The sequence below is a fragment of the Onychomys torridus genome, unplaced genomic scaffold (genome assembly GCF_903995425.1).
Source record: "Onychomys torridus unplaced genomic scaffold, mOncTor1.1, whole genome shotgun sequence".
In the NCBI taxonomy this organism is placed as follows: domain Eukaryota; kingdom Metazoa; phylum Chordata; class Mammalia; order Rodentia; family Cricetidae; genus Onychomys; species Onychomys torridus.
Window position 1 is genome coordinate 297,263 of NW_023411260.1, and position 17,322 is coordinate 314,584.

The 17,322-nt window shown below is 40.7% G+C and overlaps 1 pseudogene; it reads right to left on the minus strand.

Annotated features, from left to right (window-relative positions):
* Nucleotides 1-4,440: 4,440 nt before the first annotated feature.
* LOC118575052 lies at nucleotides 4,441-16,988 on the minus strand (annotated as a pseudogene).
* Between the last annotated feature and the right edge of the window lie 334 nt (nucleotides 16,989-17,322).

The window sequence follows — 17,322 nt, forward strand, 5'->3', positions numbered from 1 at the left end:
AGCCTTTCCTCACGAGATTACACAGAGCCCCTCCCACCCTCTGCTCTCACCTTCGAAGATGTGGTCCTGCTCTCCTACCATCCTCTCCAGCATAGCATGCTCCGCACCATCCTATCACAGCTGAATGATGTGGTTACATCCCTGCTCTAGTTCCGTCCCTATTAATTTAACAAGGATGAGATGGCCCCAAAGAAACCATGCCTTTGTCCCAACTCATTTTGTACTGCGATTAAATATATGCTCAGATCTATTGAAATAGAATTGAATTAAAGCCTGGAATTTTCCTCTCATGAGGCTAAATTTAGAACGTGATGGTGAATATTTCTCTCAATTATTGTTTTCAGGGTTTTTTTTTTTCTGTATAATATGTGAGCATGTCAGGCTGTGAATTTCTGTTGTTCATATAATCAATTACATGTAATTTGTTTATAGAGTATTTTCTTCTATATCAAAAATAGAAAACACTGCCCCAGACAGGGCCAAAGCTTTTCAAAATCAATAATCAGTACTTCTTTGACATATAATTCAATCAGTTGCAACTCCAACTAAGTACGAAGTAAGATTAGCTTTTTATCATTTTATTTATGAAAATACCATGAAGACGTTTATAAATTCAAGACCCAGCATATTTAAGATATACTATTGATTTTCAAACTGTTTTAAGATACAAAAATCAGGCTTCTGGTTTTAAGAGCTTTGGAAGGTTAGCCCATGCTGGCTCCCAGGGATCAGTGATTTCTACATCCTACCAAGAAAAGGTGTCACCCACTGCTAGACGGGTCCTCACCAAGGCAGGAGAGGTGGGAATGGTTCAGAAAGGCTGAAAATGACAGCAAAGCAGCCTGGAGACCTGCTTCTCAGCTGTGGAAAGGGACTCTTAATTGACTGACCTTATTAAAAAGCCCACAGCCTGTGGACTACTGGGATTTACATCTGGCTCCTCTGCTTGTAAGTTCGATTTTCCCAATGAACTACACACATTTTTGGTCTCAACTCTCTGCATTTGGTTTGTGATGAGTTCTGCATCTGTTGCAGTCATGTGTAAATCTCAAAATGGGATAAACACAGCCATAGGCCAAAAACAGACGTGTAAGAAACAATTTCATCTGAAGATAGAAAGTATTCATTTTTATTGGTACAAAACAAGAATGTACTTGAGTGTGTAACTCCTTTTAGAGATGAAGCAGGTGCTTTGGGGATAGCCTCACCATGTTTGCCTTTCTTTACCATTCAAAATATTTTAGGGAAATGAAACCAAAAATCCTGTTCATTAGTTGGGACTTAACTGATTACAAATGACAAAAACTCCTACTCAAATCACCACAAATAAAATAATACTTAATGGTTTAATTAATTGAAATGTTGAACAATAGGTCTCAGGCATGGCTGGATCCAGGAGCCCAAACTGACATCAGGACCTCTTCTCTCGAGTGAGAACGCCTTTCTTGCTCTTGTGTGTGGGCTTTCTTCCTAATAGTGACAAGATGGATCTTAAGCAGGTTCCATAGGCTCTCAGCAAGTGCACAGAAAAGAAGGACCTCTCAACAACCTCAGAAAAATGCACGGGGTTAATAGCATCAAATTCAGATAAAGCAACGTGGCCAGGCAACTGTGATCTCAGGACCCCATGCCTATTCTGGGGAGCAGAGTCAACTCCCTTGAAACTCCATGGGGCAAAGAGGATGAGGGCCAGTTCCTGAAGGAAAATAGGGCAGCAAGGCTTTTATGGAAAGAGTGAATGAAGGCAAGTAGGCAAAATTAACCAATGTTCTTGCAAATAAGCTATTTATTTGTCCATGACAAGACAGACAAGTTGTGATACATCTGTAATGGATACTACCACAAATAAGTAGCATACTATAGATGCATGGAACCACAAGGATAAATTTTATGTCTTTTAAAAAAAATCTATTCTTTGGGAATTCATATAATGCAATATATCCATATCCACCCTCTATCCACCCCTTCCACACTCTCCCCCCATTTCCCCAATAGAGCTTCATGACCTCTTCATTTTTTTTTTAATAACTCACTGAGTCCAATCAATATTGACCATATGTGCATAGGTGTGGGGGTCATCGACTGGAGCATGAGAAACCTACCAGCAGCCACAGCTCCAGAGAAGAGTGACTTCCTCCTCTCCAGCAGCTATCAGCTGCCAACAGTTCCTCACTGGCGGGGTCTCATGAACGGCACAAGGATATGTTTTAAATGCATTCCATTAGGTGAAAGATGCTAGACACACATGTGTGATTTGTATCATATTGTATGATCCTTTTATATTGATTCTATAGCAACAGAAATTGGGTCAGCGTTTAGCAGAGTCTGTGAGGAAATGGAAAGACTACAAGGAACAGTTTTGTTACATGGGAGGGGCATGTTTTGGACTGATATTTTCCGTATGTCAACAGTTAGGGTCAAATGCTCAAACATAAAAAAAACTTTGATGCACACCAGAGCAATAAGTTGTCTTGCATGCAAATTGTAGTTCAGCATATATATGTTTTAAAAATAGAAAGCCCACTTTTCTGAGGCTTTCTATCATGGTAGAATAAATTCTGCCTCTGGGCATTGCTTCCAAAGCCCCACACCTTCTACCCTGCTTCTTCTCCACCCTCATTACCATCAAGCCTCCTCTTTTCGTATCATCTCAGCTATGCTAGTCTTCTGCCTACTTCTCAGACTTCCTGAGCGCAAGAGATAGGTCTAGTGTCTTCTGCCAAAGACATTCTCTTTGTATCTTTAACAGTCCATTGCTTTATTTTATTTTTTAAATTTTATTTTTTTCATTTTTCTTTATTAAGAAATTTTCTACTCACTTCACATACTACCCACAGATCCCCCCTCCTCCCTCCTCCCACCCTCCAGCCCTCTCTCCCAAGCCACCCCATCCTCACATCCCCCAAATCAAGGTCTCCCATGGGGAGTCAGCAGAGCCCAGCACACTGAGCCTAGGCAGGTCCAAGCCCCTTCCCACTGCACCAAGGCTGTGCAAGGTGTCACACCACAGGCACCGGGTTCCCAGCCCATTGCTTAACTTGATTAAAATTTTCCTGAGTCTTTTGCTCTTAGAGTCCTTCTCTATCCTGCTGAAACCAGGGATTTCCATCCACTTATTTTGGTTCATCTCTCCTCTCACTACCTGATACACAGGATTTCCTCATTGTCCCTTCTTTTGGATGTGTCTTAGTATATAATATGTTCTTATGAAGGGTGAAAACTCCACCTGTTTTTCCTATGCCCTTTTCAGTGTTTCAAGCAGTGTCTACTCCAGGGTAGACACTCAGTAATAGTTAGTTGAAGGAGTAATACAATGAATGAATAAGGTTGGACTAAGGGAGATGGGAAGGGGCCTCTCCATAAGGTGCCTTGATGCTAAGCTAAACAGGTTGGTTTCTTTCCTTGACAATAATGGAGTTATTAAGTGGTGGGTGACACAGTGGAGTTAGAGGAGCTCAGCTTAATTTGTAGATGGATGCCTCTCAGTACAGTGCAGAGCCTCTGACAGGAAGCCAGAATAGGCCAGGTCTGCAGCCTTTCGATCACAAATGAGATAGCAAACTAGGACAATGGTGATCCTACTATGGAGGAAGGATGGGTCAAGAAAATGTAGGAGACAAAAATCTAAGCAATGGAAGGGATGGCGTTTGGGGAGCTGGGAGAAAGTGCTGCTTGGGTAACCGCTGCATTCCTTGGGCAGCAGGAGGACAAGGGTGGTTCTGACAAGCTGTTTGATGGAGCTGTCTGCTCATCACTTGAACATGTGAAGCTGAGACACAGACGGGAACTTAGGTGCTGGATACTGATTCAGAGTCACTGGAAAACAGGAAGTAGCTGAAACCATGAGAAAGGAGAGGTTCTCGGACAAAATGCCACAGACTCTTTACTGGTTTATGTATAAGATTTTTTTCACAAACATGGACATGCTTTTTCTATGTAACTACATCATGTCTTTTATATTTTTGGTTATGGGCCTAGCCTTTAACAGCTGAGCCATCTCTCCAGCCCTACATCATGTCCTTCAAAGCCAGACAATACATATGATGCTTGGTATTCCTCACAAATAATTTTTTTAGAGAATGGTATTTTCATAAAACTCCATGCAATCATAGATAGGATCTTTGGCCTATGGAAACATTCAGTTGAAATGGAAGCATCTTGCAAGAAAAGAGCCATGTAACTTCAGAAAATGTCATCTCAAACTTCTGGCAAAAAAAATTTTTGTTTACAGTGTGATTTCTCTCAATTATGTTGCTAACTGTATGATGTTTGTCATAGCAAAACTATATGATGTTCATTATAGCAAATAACACAGCTGAGCTGGGGTTATCCAAGTTCTATTTTTCTTTCTCAAAGTGTTGACTTTGAGACATCATGGAGGTACACATGGAAAAGGCAGGGCATGACTACTGCTGAATGAAGACAAGCCATTAATGCCTGTCAGCTGACATACAGCTCAAATTCTGCAAGTGTGGCCTTCCTCCACCTCCTCCACCTCAACAGAGCCACATACGCTTCTTCCTTATTCTCATCATCCTTCTCTAGGGTAGCCATGTCCTCATGGACCTCAAAAAACTTCCCTTTCTCCTTCCTTCACCCAAATACCAGTGAACAAAGACATGCTTGGCCTAAAATAGGTCAAATCTGTGGTCTAGGCAAGCCCAGGTCTCAGCAATGGCTGTGGTGTTGCTCTGCATGCACAGAACCCATTGTATATTGGCCAGTTCTCTGCTAGGTACCACAATAGAAGGCTGGTAATTGATGCCAACATTGAAGCCAGTGGGGCATAAATAGACAATGTGGATGACGTATTTGGTTTCAATGGTGTCAAGGACAACATCTACATCTTTGGGAAACATATGATCATGGTACAACAGGCAGAAAGCCATGCATTTACCATAGTGAGGGTCATAGTTCATCATCTGGTTAGCTGTCACAAAGGAAGTACTGGTGATCTTTCTTTCTTGCAGAAAATTGCTCATAGCAAGCTTTTTTTAAAAAACAGAGATGACAGGAGTAGGAATGTATGTGGTCAGGAGGAAGTGGATGTAGGGATAGGGCAACAAGTTGGCCTAGAATTTTGTAAGATCAGCATTCAGGGAGAAGAAATGGTGAATGGTAGTCTAGTTGGAAAGGCACAGGTGGAGTGCTCAAGGATGGTGTGGGTGGTAAGGATGGAGCTGGAGGACTCATACATGACTGTGGAACTAGGTAAACAGGGGACTCCAGCTTGGACTTCTTGATGCAATCAAGAAGGAAACATTTCATCAGTAGGGAGGTGAACCTAGAGTCAGTTCCCCCACCAGAGCTCTGGAAAACCAAAAAGCCCTGAAGACCTCTGCACTGGCCATTTACCTTATGAACTAAACCCAGATTATCTCATCAAAGATGTCATCTCCAAGATGATCACTGGGTCAGTGACCTCTTTGCCAGTGGTGTAGTGTGATGATCTGCTGTCTGCAGAAGAGCTGGCACTAAGTGCCAATGGCAAAAAAAATCCATCAACGACCATGGTTCTTAGCTCTGTAACACCACTCTGAGCACATGCTTGCCAGTGTCCACCTCACTGAAGAAGGTGCTGAAAACATCCTCCTCATACCAGTGGTCCTATTTTTTGGTATCTGGCTACTCAGCTAGATACCATGTTCTAGGCAACAGCAATTTCAGAAGGTATTGCCAATCAGGGGACCAGCTTGACCAATGTGGCTAGAGTTGTACTCACGCATGATAGCTACAGGTTAGGAGTTGAAGACAAAGGACACAAGGTCCTGGTTACCATTCCCAACAAACTAAGAATCACAGTGAGTTGTGCATTGGTTCTAATACTTTTCAACAAATGTCTTCTCCCATCTTTATCTTTATTCTTACAAAGAGTTACCTAAAACTTACAAGAGACTTAAGTAATCTTAATCATAGTTTTTTGTTTGTTTGTTTGTTTGTTCATTTTTGTTTTTTTGGGGGGGCAGGATCTTACCATGTTTCTCAGACTGGGTTCAAAATCCTAGGCTCAATCTATCCTCCTGCCTCACCCTCCCAGATAGGCAGGGCCATAGGCTCACAACAGTTACATTTAATGAGTACTTAACTTACTCATTCAATGCCAAGCACTCTATATGTGTTATCTCCTCTTGGCCCTGTGTGGGAAAGTTAGGCTTCTAACAGAGGAGAGACTGATTCTCAGGGGTGGTAGAGAACCACAAAAGTGGTATAGCTTATCAAGATCAGAACCAATATTTGACGTCATCTTGCTCCCTGAGAATATGTGTTTTGAGTTGGGTTCTCATGTCTCACTGTGTATCCCAGACTGACCTTAAACTCCTGAGTGCTGGGACCATGACCAGCACACACTCTCTGCCAATCATGCACTCACTGCCTGGCCAGTGTATTGCCCCTTGCCTTTCCAGCCAGCTGGTAACCTGTATGGAATCAGATATCGTGGTTCATTACTCATGACATTTTCTAAACACATAGAAGGCTGTAGCCTCAAAATATAAATCCACTGCTTGAATTTAAACTTTTCTTAAATTCACAGATCCCATATCTCCAGTTGCCCTCTTTTGGGGGTTGGGTAAATGCTACTTTAACAAAAGATGAAGGAAGGATGGCTGAGTCCTTATTTCTCAGCATTTTCAAAAGAGCAGATTCATTCATGCCTAGAATGATCCAAATACACCTTTACTCGATACTAAGCATATGGGTATTATCGTATCATGTGCCTGCTACTACTTACTAATCATTTGTTCCTCATCTCCAAATATCGAGCTGAGAAGCACTGATCATTTGCTTTATGTAATTCCAATCATTTGTATTTTATTTTATTTCTTCTTGGAGAGTTCTAAGAACCGTATCTAGCCCATAATTGTTTTCCCGTCTTGGGTTTATGGCTTCTGAAGAAAAATACAAGATGCTGTGGGTTAGTGTGGTGTGCTCCTTTCTCTGACCCTGCATCCTGTGGTTTCATTACATGTTTAAAGCAAAGGTCAAAAGAAGTTAACTGGTACAAAATGGTCTGGGATAAAAAACAATATCAAATTTGTTATTATTTGATATTTTAATCATTAAATGTAGTTGATTTAATGTATAGATAAGTGTGATCAATGTAGTAATAAAGGATATTATAAAATGCAAATTTAACTTGTTATTGACTTCTTATTGAATTAAATTAAAGTTTATTATTCAAATAGTCTAGCCTTGATAGACAATGACAAAGAGACTATCTTTCCCATGTAATTAAAGCATAAAATAACAATATTTGTGGCATCACCTTACTATGAGATATTAAGAAGGCATAAACTTACCCAACTGTGATATGTTGGATGAGATGTTAATAATGTAATTTATACTTAAAAATTGCTGAGAAAGCAAACCTTAAATGTTCTTACCATCACCTCCCATTGGAAGAGGTGACTGGAATTAGATGGAGCTGTCAGAATGGAGTCTACATGATTTTATCCTGAAGGCTTTATGAAGAGGAGACCGTACAATCCTTGAATACACTCTTGCTTCCCATGTCTCGTCCTAGGCACTCTGCCTGGTCTCAGCACTTTACCAGCAAGCCATCACCAGCATGGCCCTTAACCATGGATTTCCAGAACCATGAGCCAAAATTAACCCCTTCTTTTTAAACAATAATAAAAACTTGCAAGTCAAGAAGGAGATAGTCAACCTGAAAACAGAAGAATGAATAGGTGGGTAAAACGTGTGAATGTACATCTACCAAAGGGAAGCTGTGCACAGAATGGTCTTTCTGTAATAAAGAATCTGGGAGGTCAATGATTTAGAGGCTATGGTGGGAGTGGGAATGTGCTGAGGCTAATGCACCATGACAAATGAATTTGGATTTTACAGTAAATTGGACAGAACTCCTTCAAGGGTGTTTGTCAGTGGTAAATTGGCAAGACCTAGTGTGCCGGATCAGAATATTCTCATCGTTGTGAGGAAAACAACTCCACAGAGGAACAGAGAAAGAAGCAGGGGGATGTGTGGGCATCTGTGGGAATCTATGGTGGTTTTCAAGGTGAAGAATGGTAGTGGTTTGTACCAGTCTAATAGGCAGGCGAGAAGAAAGTGCCAGTGGAATGGACATTTCTCTAAGGAAAGAGAAAAATGAATTGATTCAGCTTTTAAATTTTTTTCTTTTAAAATTATGTGTGTGTGTGTGTGTGTGTGTGTGTGTGTGTGTGTGTGTCCATCCCAAGTGATGCTTTTCCCATAGTAGGTCCTCAGCACCTGGCTAGAGAAAGTATGTTTTTTTTTTTTTTTTTTTTTTTTTTTTTTTTTTTTTTTTTTTTTTTTTTTTTTTTTTTTTTTTTTTTTTTTTTTTTTTTTTTTTTTTTTTTTTTTTTTTTTTTTTTTTTTTTTTTTTTTTTTTTTTTTTTTTTTTTTTTTTTTTTTTTTTTTTTTTTTTTTTTTTTTTTTTTTTTTTTTTTTTTTTTTTTTTTTTTTTTTTTTTTTTTTTTTTTTTTTTTTTTTTTTTTTTTTTTTTTTTTTTTTTTTTTTTTTTTTTTTTTTTTTTTTTTTTTTTTTTTTTTTTTTTTTTTTTTTTTTGAGGTATACTGTTAATATATATATATATATATATATATATATATATATATATAATATATATAGTACTTGGATCCAAAGGGGACTTGGATCCAAATTCCAGCTAGTTCGAGCTAGTAGTGTATGTCTCTAAGCCTTGGCTTCCTACAGAGTTATAAGTGTGAGGCATGTGCCTTTCAATGTTTGTGGGCACCTGGTACTTAAGAACTCCTGGAAACCTGGCAATTACTGTATCACAAACACCAGCCTACTTCATTCTTGTGTGTGTGTGTGTGTGTGTGTGTGTGTGTGTGTGTGTGTAGAGGTCACATGGAAGAATAAAATGTAAAATACTTACTAAGCATGAGTAGATGCCTTCTGCTTACCCTTGATTGCCATCTCATCCTCAAATCACAGAAGCGTGTGGGCTGTTAGTGTTGTGCAGACCCTTGACACCTGGCCTCTTTGTTTAATCTAGTGGCTTGTTCTGTTCTCTGATCTTCAGGCGAAGTTTATTAGGGCACACAATAAATCACCACTCCCTCCCCTGACAAATTCCCTTTGTTGGAGTAGTTTATCACAGCAATGGGAAACAAAACTGAGATAGTAGTGAAGGTTTTCGTGACATTGTAAAAGATGAAATAAGCATCCTTCTATGTTAGCTGTCCAACTGGTGTTTGTTGAACATCAACAACAGGCCAGCCACATAGACTTGGAGGGTAGCAGAGGACAAACTAGCTTCAATATTAGACTCTTCACAGAGACACAGGGACTGGCAGTTACTGACTCTAAAAAAGCACGCCATTAGGCTAAATACATGTAAAAGCACAATATGAGTTATGCAACTCTATACAATGGTTCCCCACCCCCTCTCTTTGTGTGTGTGTGTGTGTGTGTGTGTGTGTGTGTGTGTGTGAAAACCTAGGTCCCCTTGCCTGCTGAGTAAGCACTCCAGTACTGGGCTATATTCCCAGGCTTTGTTTCCAATACAATATTATATTAGTTTATAGCATATTCATAGACTTTCACAACTTAAAAGAAGTTTATGAAACCAGGTGTGGTGGTGCATACTTTTAATTCCAGCAGCCAGGAGACAAGGGCAGGTAGATGTCTGTGAGTTAGAGGCCAGCCTGGTCTACAGACAAGGCTAAGTGTCAAGACAAGACTCCGTCTCAAAACAAAACAAAAAGAAGTTTATGGCACTCGTATTTTAAGTCTTGTCTTTCTTTGCAGAAACTGGAACATTAGAAATGAAGAGAGGCTGCTGAGTTTACATAGTCACCCCTTTTTGCAGCATGCCCATTTCACTTGCCATAATAGCAGCCCTGGGTCACTGCCATTATAACCTAATGTGTAGTTTCCATGTATTTATTGGGAGAACTACAGCTTAGATATGTAATTCTACTCACCGTCCTTGTGAGCATGACAACAGCTGGCAACAGCTATAAGACCATCCCAACTCTCCCCTTTTCTCAATTCAGGAGAAAGGAATGATGCCACCAGGCCAGTGCCCTCTCTGATGAACTGTTCTGCTCCAGTCGGGGTGAACGTTTTAATCAATCTTCATTCTCAAAAAGATCATAGACCCTTGGCTAGTCGGAGAGTTTGGGTGAAGGCTGTAACTGTAAGACAGTGCCTGCCTGGCTTGAATGTTGGTGGCCTGGGAACTGGATGCTGAGTTTGGCCACAGGGGACTTTAACTTTTTTAGTGGAGTGACTCAACAGAAGAGTAGTCCATTTGTGGCTTGCCGTATAATATCCAGGTTTCTCGTACTCTTAGAAGTTCCAAGTAGCATAGTGTGGGGATGAATGTAATTCAATTTAGGCCCCTGTTGGAGAACAAGCCATAGGAGAGCATGGTGCCTGTCTATCATGGATGTCTATGACTCATTGCTTATTATATCAATGTTCCCTAGGATTTTCTGAAACTCCAAACACAATGTTTTGCCCTCCAGCTTTGGGGATCAGAACTCAGTGGCTCGTTTTCAAGTTGCTCAGGGCCACACACCAAGTTGTTGGACAGAAAAGTCCAAGGGGACTTATGAAGTTAAACAATATCTTGGAAATGTCTAACACTGGCCTCAAGATGCTACCCTGTCAATGAGTCTTGAGGGCAAGCTTTCCTGTGGCCAGGTTGAGGATGGAGGATGGAGAATGGGGGGCTTATGGGGGGAGGGAACAGGGGTGACAGGGACACAATGACAACAGGGGTGCAGTGTTATGACTGTGCTTGTGGACTGTGCCCTTGGTGTCACAGCTCAGAGACCTGTTCCTTTCCACTCATCCGAAGATACCATGGATCAGCTTTATTCTAAAACTCTAGGCCCAAATGACATCTCATGGAAATGTTAAGGTACAAGCTTGGGGAAAATGAGCCTATATAAATTTAAATTTGCCTCAAGCTGCAGGGCTTCTGTGAACCTTTAATATATTCATTTTCATTGTGAATCTTCAATACAGTGTTACTTTTTTTCAAATTTATTTGACCAGAATATCTCTTCCCACCTATTAGTGGTACAATGATTAACACTTGAAGGGTTATAAATCTAATCTATGAAATTGTTACCAGGAGCAAAATCTAGAAAGCCAGACCTGTTTCCAAAATGGCCTGGATTGGAAAAGGTCCACATGCTAGGACTTTCTTAGAGACAGCACCTTGCTTTCTGAGTTTTGTACTAGGTGTAGAGGGAAGCAAATCAGCCACAGCTAGGGATCAACCCCAGGGCTTTGTGCATGAAGGGCAAACATTCTACCAAAGAGATACACTCTAAGGTAGAAGATGATAATACATAGTATTATTTTATTAATTCTTTAAGAATTTTATACAATGTGTCTTAGGGTTTTCTATTGCTGCAATGAAACCCACGACCAAAAAGTATGTTAGAGAGGAAAGGGTTTATTTGACTTACATTCCACATCTCTGTTCATCATTGGTGGAAGTCAGGACAGGAACTCAAGCAGGGCTGGAACTTGGAGGCAGGAGCTAATGCAGAAGCCATGGAAGAGAGCTGCTTACTGGCTTGCTTCCCCTGGCTTGCTCAGCCCACCTTCTTATAGAACCCAGGACAAGCAGCCCAGGGATGACTCCACCCCTCATGGGCTGGACTCTTCCCTCATTGATCACTAAATGAGAAAATGCCTTTCAGCTGGATCTCATGGAGGCATTTCCTCAGCTAAGGCTCCTTTCTGTCTGACGACTCCAGCTTGTGTCAAGTGGACATACAAAACCAGCCAGTACACAACGTTTTGATTACATTCATCCTACTTCGTCCCCTAACTTCTCCCAGATCCACCCCACCTTCATTACCACTCCACAAACAACATGTCTTCTCTTTATAACCCATTAAATCCAATTTGTGCTGCCTATAATCTTCTGGGTATGAGACCATCTACTGGAGTATAGTTGACACTCCAGGGACCAAAACCTTAAAGAAAAATGATCCTCTCTCCCGCAAGAAGCTATCAACCTTCCATGGCTCTCCATTTAGGAAGACACTGTGGCTCTAATTCTGAAATAGCTCTAGAAAAGATGCAGTTTCTTTGAGGGCAATAAATCACAGCTAACATATAGGTAGCAGGCTCAGGAAGGTCATAAAGTACTGGCTCATATCTAATGCACAATAGTGTATGTTACAGACCTTTGTAGCTCTGATTTCCCCATCTGTGAAGCAGGATATTGATAGCATTTCTTTTGTGTAGCTATGGCGGATTAGCTGAATGAACACATAGAATAACACACTGAGTTGTTCTTGTCAACCAGTAAGTACTAAAAGCCCCCAGCCTCACCTGGGTCTGGACCTCCATCTCTGAGGTCTCACTATAAATGGAATTTGCCCAAGTCAGTGGCTTTTAACTGGTAGGGTTCAATTAAAGTGCAAACTAGCAATGCAATTTTATTCGGCCTACAGTTTTGATCCAGAAAATCGATTACATATAAATATCTTTAGGGAATCTGTGAAGAGATACACAGTGGGATCATCCCAGAAAAGAAACGATGGACTTTGATTGATGGCAATCGACAGCATGGACACCCGTTTATATGATGTTCCAGAAGCTGAAGCTTTGTTTGTGTCTTTAAAGCATTCAGGAGATACATATCATCTGCACAGAAACTAAAATTATGTAGGTAATGGATGAGTAACCTTTATTTTGTCCCACCTTGGCCCGCAGAACTTGTTTATTCAATTGTGTAGTTACTGGCAAGGACATACAAATCGTGGGTGGCTTCCTTCTGACGTAGCTTACACAGAAAAGTGTCAAGTGGCAGCAAGAGGTTGGAAATGCAGGATTTCTGGCCCGTTCTAGATGATGCCAGTTCATTTAGAGGATGCTTGTGAGGTCAAGGGTGGAAAACAGGCTCCACTTACTCTGACTACATTTTTGCGAGATAATACACTCTCATGACGGTCTCAGTCAAGATAACCTGGTTTGTCTTGATTAACCAAATTAGATCAATTCAATGAAACTGACATTTTAATGAGTTGACTAAAGCAACACTCCAGCTTCACATCTCCCCCAGGAAGGAGTAGTGAAAGAACCATGGCATGGCTGCAATCACATCCTTTGTGGGTGGAAAATAAGACAGTGACAAATGAGAGGAAAGGCCCAGCTATGAGCCATCAATCAATTCATCATTTGTGCTGGTCTTTGATTTCCTTCAGTCCTCACTTTTGATTGTTTTCTCTCACGTCTGTCACCTGCAAGTATGAATACTCTAAAGGAAACATTTGAGTATGTTTATTAAATCTTGAAGTTTACACTTTACAGGTGAGCTCAGCCGCACTCTGGGCTAAGGATACCCTTTGAATGACTGCTTTGGAGAGACTACAGAACAGCTCACACACTATGTTACAACTGACATGGGCAAGCCACGTGGTAACTCTGGTTACCTTGTGAAGATCCAAAACATGGAGTGAGTCCTTCTTACCATAAAGTGAGAAACTTACACAGCTTGATAGACAAGTGAAAGATGGGGAAAGGTTGCGACTCTAGGTGTCTCAAGAGCATCTGAAATTTGTTATACTAGATATAAACAAGGACTGATGGGAGGATGTTCTAGCCACATGAAAACTTCTAAACTTATATATGCTGTATGTTTAGGTAGGTAATTTATAGCTCAAAACTTAAGTACTAACTGATGATCAAATTATAAGATGAAGAAACACATAAATTAATGAATTATTTAATCCATAGTGTATTATTTCTCAGAACCAATTCTGCTGGTTTTGTCTGTCGCATCCAAGATCAGAGCACTTAAGACAGGTTGTGCTTCAGGACGATGGGGTCATGTTTAGATGAAAAGGTGGATCCACAGACATCCCACTTCACATACATCCTGAGAAAGTCTTGCACACATTCACCTCACACAATACATGGAGTGCTCACTGCAATGGCAAACTGGGCAATGCCTACAAGCTTATATTTGAAATGCCCACCAGGAAGAGAAACAAACAAATGACGATGTTCTTCCCTTCAAAGCATATAGCCAATAGCTAAAATGAATAAATTAGATCTGTATTTATGCATTTTGAAAAATGCTTATACATTTCGAAAGCTGATGGTTATAGGATGGTATTGTGTGGGTAGTTTATTATAGAAATAGTTTAAAAGTGCATAAAGCCATTCTCTCTCTCTCTCTCTCTCTCTCTCTCTCTCTCTTCTTATGTAGCATATTCATACATAAAAGAGTCTGAAACTTACTGTTATGTTTTATTGTTAAATAAGCATATCAGTCGTGTCCAAATGTAAAACTCTGGTTGGTAGGTATGGTATATTTATATATTACTCTCTGCACTGCTCAATGTCCTTAAGGGTTAAACAATAGTGCAGTGTCTCACAGTTGTAACCACGCTTGCTCCATCTATAAAGAGGAAACATGTGACAAGCCAGGTTCTGCCTTGACGATTCCAGGGAGGATAAGGGACGACCCACTGTCTCCTCTTGGACAGAAGAGACAAGATGTCTTCGTACTGCTCCCGGAGAAGGCAGCAAGCTGGAGGAGTTCTGGCTGATGGCCGACACGCCCCCAGAAGTATTGCTTTGGGGAATTCAAGTAATGCAGTGTTGTTTGTAAATAAACTCCAGCCTGACCTTGTGTCCAAGTTTGTGTGTGCTTGGGTGAGCCCGGCCTAACTCCAGATCTCCTGTTCCCCAGCTTTTCCCAGCTGCTCCTTCCGCTTTCTCTGTCTTTTTCATAAGAGCCTATCACTCTTAAAAGTATTTCCTGACCTTTTAGCACAAAAATATTTCAGAGCCATAGGATATATATTCTTTGCATTTTTTTTCTCTCTGCAAACTTGGAATTAGTCATTTTCCGAAGAACTTTGTGGGTTTTTTTTCCCCTTCCTGGTGGGTGAGGACTGTTGCTAGAGACCAAACTCTGTCTGCTGCCAAGTGCTCATATACAATAATGACCTTTTTGTATAATAAAATATGATATACACATACATATAGATTAGCAATTCTCAACCTGTGGGGCACGGCCCCTTCAGGGGTTGAATGACCCTTTCACAGGTTGCCTAAGACCATTGGTAAACACAGATATTTACATTACAATTCTTAACAGTGGCAAAATTCAGTTATGAAGTAGCAGCAAAGTAATGTTATGGTTGGGGGTCACCACAACGTGAGGAACTGTACTAAAGGGTCACAGTATTAGGAAGGTTGAGAACCACTGCTGTAGTATTGGTTTTCCTTTGGGCTAGATTTCTAAAAGTAGGAAGATTGGATCAAGAGATAGATATACAGAATTTCTTCTAGGTAATTGTTAAATACCACTCCATAGAGGTTTCACAATTACGCACTCTGTTGTGTATGAATGTCTGTTTCCCCATGCCCGCTGAACTGAGTAAACTATAGATTTTAGATTTGCCAGACTGATGGTGAAGAAATAATATGCCACTGCATACAAGTTTTCATTGTCCTTGCACAAGGGAGGTTGAGTTTGTTCCTGTATGTTAAGATCATTTGCTTTTCTTTGTCTGTAACTGTGCCAGCCTGGGCTGCGTTTCCCATCAGGCTGTCGGCCCTTTCCTTCCTCCTCTGTAGAGTACCGTAGAGACTGAGAGATCAGCCCCACTGGGAGCATTGTGGTATCTTCCCAATTTGTCCTTTGCCTTTTGCCATCTAAAAATGTTTTTATCTTACTGTGCCTGCATATCTAGTCAGAGAAAGGAAGGCTTTCCCCACTTTTAGATTTTAAATGAATTTATCCATATATGTATACACATATATTTTATAACTTATTTAAAAATATATATATTTTAAAGCTGGCATGGGTTCATTTTGAATTTTAGAATCTTGATTACTTTGGAGTGTATCCAGGCTTGTATTATGAAATATGAATTTTATTTTGCTTATTTGGCTATTTGTTTTTAAAATTCTAAGTTAATATTTTGTTAATAACAAAGAATGAGGCTATGCCTTTTTAAATTTCCAAAATGAAATGAATTTAAAAGAATGTTTTAAAAATCTATCCCTGGGCCAGGGAGCACTGGCCACTCTTCCAGAGGACTCAGGTAGTTGCTCACAGCTGTCTATAACTCTAGCCCCAGGGGATCGCACATCTTCTCCTGGTCCCTGAGGGCACCAGGCACCTATGTGTTGCATAAACACTTAGGCAAAACAAAAAACAAAACAACTATCCATACACACATTAAAAAGAAAAACAAACAACAACAAAAGCCTCTGTCCTCTCTCTGATTTGAAATAGCATCTGCACCATTTACATTTTTACTCGGTGTATCTCTGTTTTGTCCTGTTCTTCCCCAGTCCTCTCTCGTGCCTCCTGTGGCCCAGCCCCACACAGCTGAACTTCAGAGACTTCCAGCATGGGTTCTACCACCAGCATCTCCACACCACCGCTCCTTCTCACCCTCAGCGCTTGCCTGTTCTTTTCAGAGCCTTCCTGACTAATCTTCCTGGCTTCTTCTTTTCTTTTCTTCTTTACAAAGCCAGAAACATAGAGCCTGTTCTAATTACTGAAAATATGTTGATGATTTTGATTGTATTATTTCCCCTAATGAATACTTCAGATATGAATAAATGCATGTGAGTAAAGGTTGGCAACCCTGGGTCTTAAGTAGTCTGTGCTTTTGTCATGAATTGTAAGTCTGAAATTCCAGTCCCCTAGGACTATGTTCCCATACCCCTTTGCTGTTCATGTGACCAGCCCTGTGATTCCAAGGCTGGGGATGTAGCGCAGTGGTAGAGTACTTGCCTTGCATGCTCAGAGCCCTGGGTTTAGATCCAAGACTATTAGAGAACAAAAATCTCTTCATCTGACAAGACATTTCAGGTCTATAGTTTGCCTGTTCCTGCAGTCTTGAGCTGTGGCCTTCACAGATGTCCGCTGTGGTAAATGGTGTACTCAAAGAGTCCAGAGCAGCCCGAGCCCCTGGAATTTTGTGCTTTCCAAATCCAGTGGTGCTCAGCAAGACCTGATACTGTGTGGACTCCACAGCCATTGTCCAGTTCAGGAACATCAGATGCTTGATTTGGTTCTTAGTAAGCTGGCACTGAACCCTAGCTTCTTCTCAAGATAGAACCTTTTCTTAGAGGTAGTTAAATTCTTCAAAAATGCCTGTAGTTATGTACATCTTATGAATCCCTTTGAATGGAAAATTAGGCTCAAAATGGAGAAGCTGGGAGCAAAGGAAAGTTAAAGAATGGGGGTGAGGGTGTCAAATTTGGTATCTAGGATTGGTTTATATGGGTATAGGTTTTGCGAATTCTTGGCCAACTTGAGAAATGCAGGGAAACAGAGGCTGTGGAGGCTGGGCAAGGTGATTACACAAAGCC